The sequence below is a fragment of the Macrobrachium rosenbergii genome, chromosome 12, assembly GCF_040412425.1.
Source record: "Macrobrachium rosenbergii isolate ZJJX-2024 chromosome 12, ASM4041242v1, whole genome shotgun sequence".
NCBI lineage: Eukaryota > Metazoa > Arthropoda > Malacostraca > Decapoda > Palaemonidae > Macrobrachium > Macrobrachium rosenbergii.
In genome coordinates, this window is record NC_089752.1 from 60,807,820 (window position 1) to 60,815,319 (window position 7,500).

General features: G+C 36.1%; 1 long non-coding RNA gene across 1 annotated transcript in view; it reads right to left on the bottom strand.

The window, feature by feature from the left end:
- The window catches only part of LOC136844245 (uncharacterized), a 348,915-nt gene that overhangs the window by 284,721 nt on the left and 56,694 nt on the right, over window positions 1–7,500 (bottom strand). The window lies entirely within an intron of this gene.

The following is a 7,500-nucleotide window of genomic DNA, read 5'->3' on the forward strand; positions in this document are numbered from 1 at the left end:
ATATTATGTAACATTAACAGCAAACCGCTGTATTCCGTTTTGCATTATAGTCTAGTATTTCCAACTACACTACTGTAACATATTGTAATGAAGACGAGGTAAACACATAAGTATTTCAGGGCAAACGTAAATTCTTCTGATACACTACGGGGGTGGAACCAGTTCTTAATAAATCACTATGGAACAGTCTTAAATATTTTTTTTTTATTGATAAGAATTAGTAAAAACCATACTCGCTGAACATTACATAGAATGTTTACTTTAGTCTTGTAGAATTTCAAGTAGAATCATTATTACTATAATGCCATTCGGAAAAATAGTTAAAGTTGACTTCATGCAAATCTGGTTCTTCAATGACGAGATCAGTAATTATGAGAAGCGTTGGATATATACATATTACTTTTCTCCGTAAAAAACACCATATACAAAGAACGTTGGCAGATTAAAAACGTTTCTTGTTGGGAAATACTTCATGGTTACTTTGTTTTTCGATCTCTCATTATCTCTCGAATCTTTTGCCCGTGCCAGGGGGGGTTTTGAATGCCTATATATTGCATTGCGAAATAATAAAAAGGTCGTCTCTCGTACAACCTATAAAATCCAGATAAAAGTGCTATGTTTCATTGCTAGCGATAAACAGGTTTATTTGCTCATGTAATCGACTGGCTGTTAAAAACAATGACTGTAATTCATGCAACTCTTCTACCGCAGATTACAAAAATCCTAAAAATGTTCTTTGTTCGCTGATAAGTTAACATAATAATCCGACGTTTGTTCATTATTTCTTTTTCTAGTGTGTTTCGTAATTGTTCTTGTAATAAGCGGTGCTTATCCTGCAGTCATTAATGTGCTTTCTTTCTGCAAACTCATCAATTCAACCCTCCTTCATGTTCGTGTCCTGTGTCAGGAACAATATTTGTTTAAATACGTTTTGCTTTTATGTCAATAAAATAGAACGTCGAGAAGTGTGCCATTTTTTTGGAATAAAGCAAATTATTTGAACATCGGCAAAATATTGTCAGTAACACACACACACACACATACATAATTACGAACAAACACATATGCACACACATTATATATACACACACACACACACACACACACACACACACACACACATATATATATATATATATATATATATATATATATATATATATATATATATATATATATATATATATATATATATGTATGTATAATCCATACATTGGAGGGCACTATAGCAGGCAGGAGAAGGGCTCAGGAACACATACAGATTCAGTACATACATTTATTGTCGACACGTTTCTTGACCTGTGGTCACATCATCAGGACATCTACAGTTATAATGTAAAAAAGGGGCATTCAGCATACATAATTAAAAGTAAACATAAGGGAACTTAAAATGGAAATCAGTTAAACTTAAACAGTCACACTCAAATACATTTACACATTAAAAAACCAATAAAAGACACCTTAAAATGGACTTAATAAAAACTGAACTTAATAAAAAGGAAATTAAAATAAGCTTAAAAGGGAGAGCAGAAGGCGCACCTCTCAGGGTGAAAGAGGAAAACACAATGAAAAGACACAGCATAAAAGCAGAAGAAGGAGGCGGAAAATATAAACAAACAATCGAGTTATGCTATGAACAGGGGAACAGCCGATGATTAACAATTTAACGTCGGTACAATTCTTTTGATATTCAGACTTTCCAAGAGAGGAGTACTCCAGGTTCCCTAGCTTGGTTAATTATTCTTAAGTTGTTGTATTTTATTGATGTCTTGCAACCTCTAGCAGGGGATCTTATATTTGAAAGTTCGGAATTAGACAATCTGCAACCCGTGCGATAACTCACGCCCATGTGAGAATCGGCCCTGACCTTGAGGAGACGCCGAGTGGAACCAGCGTAATTCGCGGAACTACATCCGGGGCACTTGTACTCATATACGAAGCCCGACGTCATCAAGGGACAGAGCCGATCCTTGAACGGAAACAAAGAACAAATAGTTTTAGGATTTTTTGGTATCAATTTAATGTTAAGAGCACCAATATGTTTTTGAATAATTTTAGCAAACTGCTTAGCAAAATTTTGATTGTTAGGTAAAAAACAGAAGCTTGCATATACTGTATAGTAAGTTGGGGTACATTACATTTAGGCATTAAGGGTGCAAGTTTTTTTTATCGAGAACTTTCTTAACCTTATGTACTAGACGGGCAGGGAAACAGTTGTTATGAAAGTACCGCTTAAGGAAGAGAATTTCAGAATGAAAAGATAGCCAATTAGAAGTTAGAGATAGAGCCCGATGTACTAAGGTATGAACAGAGTTAATTTTAAAATTTATAAAACAAGAACAATAAAAATTGGAGCCAAGCCCGGTGAATGTTTTCCCTAAACAGTCGTATTAGAATTATCATTATCTTTAGTAACTAACACATCAATGAAGCCAACTTACTGTCTTGTTCCTTTTCAGTAGTAAAATTAATTTTATTGTGAAAGTTGCTAGGTAGGTTTAAAAATCTATCAGCATCATACTCATTTTTCAATAAAACGAATGTGTCGTCTGTGTACCTGGAGTAAAATAATAGACAGAAGGACAAAGAGCACTCGTCTATTATGTGCTCCTCCAGGGAGCACATGAAAATATTGGCAAAGGTGGGGCTCAGAGGAGACACCATCGCCATCCCATCGATTGTTTAAAAAGTTTGGTATTGAAAACAAAGGCCGTGTCCAGCACGGCTAATTCTAAGAGCGTTTTAAAAGACTCATAATTAAAATTATAATATATAAAATCAGGAGTGGGGAACAATTTCTTTAAAATAAGATCAATGGTCTCCCTCACAGGAACGTTAGTAAAGAGGGATTCAATCTAAACTGACCATATACAAATCTGAATCTTATGAGAGGACCTTCGTTTTAAAATCTTCGGAGTTTCTAAAGGGATATTTCATTCCGGGTCAGCGGCTCCAATAAAGGTACCAGAAACTTAGCAAGCTTGTAGTTTTGGAGTATTGCAGGAGGCTAGGATAGGGCGGAGGGGAACCCCTTGTTTGTGGATCTTAGGCAGGCCGTACGGGATACCAAATGAGGATCCGCTGGAAAAAAAAAATCGTCATAAATTTTCTCACTGATTATACCTTGCGTTTTGAGAGGCCGTAAAACCTATTAATCCTATCTTCCCGTAAAAACCTATTAATCCTATCTTCTATCCGGAAAATTTCTTGATAGTTGGGTTGTCCAACTTTAGCGAATTTAGTGGGATCATCAAGTATAGTGTTCATTTTATTTAAATAGTCAGTTTTATCTGTAATAACTACCCCTCTACTCTTATCCGGTTTAAGTACTTCAATATCTTCACATTTTGACAAATTCTTAGTAGTTCATGATCCTCTTTCTTGAAAAAGAGAGCCCAGTTAGTTTTTAAACTGGCAAAAGTATTATGAGAAATTACCTTTGCCAATGTTTTCATGTGCTCCCTGGAGGAGCACATAATGGAAGAGTGCCCCTTATCCTTCTGTCCCTTATTTTACGCCAAGTACATAGACGACACATTCATTCTATTGAAAATTGAGTATGATGCTGATAGATTTTTAAACCTACCCAACAACTTTCCCAATAACATTAATTTTACTATTGAACAGGAACAAGACGGTAAGTTGGCTTTCCCTGATGTTTTAGTTACTAAAGATAATGATAATTCTAATACGACTATTTTTAGGAAAAGTACATTCACCGGGCTTGGCTCCAATTTTTATAGTTCTTGTTTTATAAATTTTAAAATTAACTCTGTTCATACCTTAGTACATCGGGCTCTATCTCTAACTTCTAATTGGCTTTCTTTTCATTCTGAAATTCTCTTCCTTAAGTAGTACTTTCATAACAACTGTTTCCCTGCCCGTCTAGTACTTAAGGTTATTAAGACAGTCCTCGATAAAAAAACTTGCACCCTTAATGCCTAAATGTAATGCACCCCAACTTACTATACAGTAAATGCAAGCTTCTGTTTTTTACCTAACAATCAAAATTTTGCTAAGCAGTTTGCTAAAATTATTCAAAAACATATTGGTGCTCTTAACATTAAATTGATACCAAAAAATCCTAAAACTATTGGTTCTTTGTTTCCGTTCAAGGATCGGCTCTGTCCCTTGATGACGTCGGGCTTCGTATATGAGTACAAGTGCCCCGGATGTAGTTCCGCGAATTACGCTGGTTCCACTCGGCGTCTCCTCAAGGTTAGGGCCGATTCTCACATGGGCGTGAGTTATCATATGGGTTGCAGATTGTCTAATCCCGAACTTTCAAATATAAGATCCCCTGCTAGAGGTTGCAAGACATCAATAAAATACAACTTCAGAATAATTGACCAAGCTAGGGAACCTGGAGTACTCTTCTCTTGGAAAGTCCAAATATCAAAAGAATTGCACCGACGTTAAATTGTCAATCATCGGCTGTTCACCTGTTCATAGCATGACTCGACTGTTTTTGTTTATATTTGTCCGCCTCCTTCTTCTGCTTTTATGCTGTGTCCTTTCATTGTGTTTTCCTCTTTCACCCTGAGAGGTGCGCCTTCTGCTCTCCCTTTTAAGCTTATTTTAATTTCCCTTTTAAGCTTATTTTAATTTCCTTTTTATTAAGTTCAGTTGAGTGTGATGGCTTAAGTTTAACGGATTTCCATTTTAAGTTTCCTTATGTTTTGTGCATGTTTACTTTTAATTATGTATGCTGAATGCCCATTTTTACATTATAACTGTAGATGTCCTGATGATGTGACCACGGGTCAAGAAACGCGTCGACAATAAATGTATGTACTGAATCGGTATGTGTTCCTGAGCCCTTCTCCTGCCTATAATATATATATATATATATATATATATATATATATATATATATATATATATATATATATATATATATATGTGTGTGTGTGTGTGTGTGTGTGTATCATATATACATATATACACATATACATACATACATACACATACATACATACATACATACATATATATATATATATATATATATATATATACACACATACATATATACATACGTACATATATATAGATATATATGTATATATATGTGTGTGTATATTGTATATACTAACTGAACAACCCGGCACTACCCAGGATAACTAAATGACAATCTCTCTCTCTCTCTCTCTCTCTCTCTCTCTCTCTCTCTCTCTCTCTCTCTTTGCAAAAACAAAACAGAAAAACTAAACAAGTTTAAATCTCCTGGCCCGAATGGGATTCATCCAAGAGAAATTAAAGAATTAACAGAGGAGATAGTTCCTCACCTATATAAACTCTACAGAAAAACTGCAGAACAACAAAAGGCACCAACAGGATGGAAACTAGGTAATGTGCCCCCAGTTTACAAAAATGGTCCAAGAGAAGAGCCAGGAAATTATAGACCAATCTGTCTAACGCCAGTCCCTTGTAAGATATTTGAGTCCATAATTGCTGATCAAATTGTGGATCACATTGATAAAAACAACCTGTTGTCAAGCAGTCAACATGGCTTCAGACAAAACAGATCCTGCCTATCAAACCTCTCAGGGTTTTTCATAACAGACTTGGTATTTACGACAGTAGTAGAGCAATAGATATACTCTACTTAGAATTTCCAAAAGGCCTTTGACAAAGTTCCACCCAAGAAACTAATAACAAAAGTTAGAGTTTTAGGAACTGTAGGGGAAATGGCAGACTGGATCGAAGACTGGCTAACTAACAGAAAACAGAGTGGTAATAAACGGTGAAGAATCAGAATGGGCAGATGTGACAAGCGGAGTTCCTCAGGGTTCAGTCCTTGGCCCGCTCTTGTTTTTGATTTACATTAATGGCACTGATGTAGGCTTAACTAGCAGGATAGCCAAATTTGCAGATGGCACCAAACTAGGTGTAAATTCAATAGACCCACATACAGTGGAAAGTTTGAGAAATGGTCTAAGGAAAATAGGGGAGTGGTCAAAAAGATGGCAAATGCCATTTAACTTGGATAAGTATAAAGTGTTACAAATAGGAACAAATAACCCTCATGACAACTACATGCTGCTTGTGAATGACATAAGTAGTGTAGAACAAGAAGAGGATATGGAGTCATTATTGCCAAGGACTTAAAATCCACAAAACAGTGCATAAAACCTGAAAAGAAGGCACAGAAACTACTATAGTGGTATACACAAAGAGGCAGTTCAAATATAGAAACAAGGAAACGGTGCTGCAGCTCTACACATCAATAGTTAAACCTCATCTTGAATATGCAGTACAGTTTTGGTCACCAACACTACGAAAGGACATAAATGGATTAGAATGGGTACAAGCAAGAGCCACAAATCAATTCCATCCATCAGGCAAATAGGTTACCAAAGACGACTAGAGAGCCTGAACATGTATGGCTTAGAAACACAACGATTGCGAGGACAACTAACAGAAACATTCAAAACACTGAAAGGCATAACAAAAGTAGATAGTAACCTCTTCACATTAAACGAAAACCAGACAAGAAACAATGAATAGAAACTAGAGCTAAAGAGATACAACACATCTCATTGTGGGAACTTCTTTACATACAAGATATGTGACACATGGAATAAATTGCCACCAGAAGTTGTAAATAGCAACAGGTTGGAAGAGTTTAAAAGAAAGCTAGACAAAATCATTAGACCATTGTGGATGAACAATAAAACTGCTCCTAGAGATAATTGGGCGCATAATGTTAATGTCTCCTTAGATGGACTAAAAAGTCTTAGAGACATCCTAATCCCTGTAACTCCTTGTAGCTCACTTCCTCTCTCTCTCTCTCTCTCTCTCTCTCTCTCTCTCTCTCTCTCTCTCTCTCTCTCTCTCTCTCCTCCTCTCTCACCCCCTCTACACTCTCTCTCTCTCTCTCTCTCTCTCTCTCTCTCTCTCTCTCTCTCTCTCTCTCTTACTATTTCTTAGTCTCACTCTCTCCTTCTCACTCTTTCTCTCTCCAACCTCCCTGTCTCTTTCCCCCTCTTTCTTCTCCCAAACACGCCCTCTGCTCTCCCTCTAATTTCCTCTCTCTCTCTCTCTCTCTCTCTCTCTCTCTCCTCCCGAACACCCCCTCTACTCTCTCTCTCTCTCTCTCTCTCTCTCTCTCTCTCTCTCTCTCTCTCTCTCTCTCTCAAGAAACGAAAAAATGGGAAGGATATGGAAAATACAATTTCTATAGTAAGAATATAAATTGGTCAAAAATAAATGAAGAATTAAACAAAGAATGGGAAAATATATTTGTAAGTGATGATATACAGGTAAATACCGATATATTATATAAAATATTAGAGGAAATAGTGGAAAAATATATACCGAAGAAAAAAAGTAAACATCAGTCACGAATTCCAAGAGACAGAAGGATCTTGTTCCAGAAAATTAGAAAGTGGAAAAAGCTCTTGCAAAAGAAAAGAATGCATGGAAAGTGATGGAACTAAAAAGTAAGATAGAAAATGCAGAACAAAAGATTATACAATCAAAAGAAAATGAAAAAGG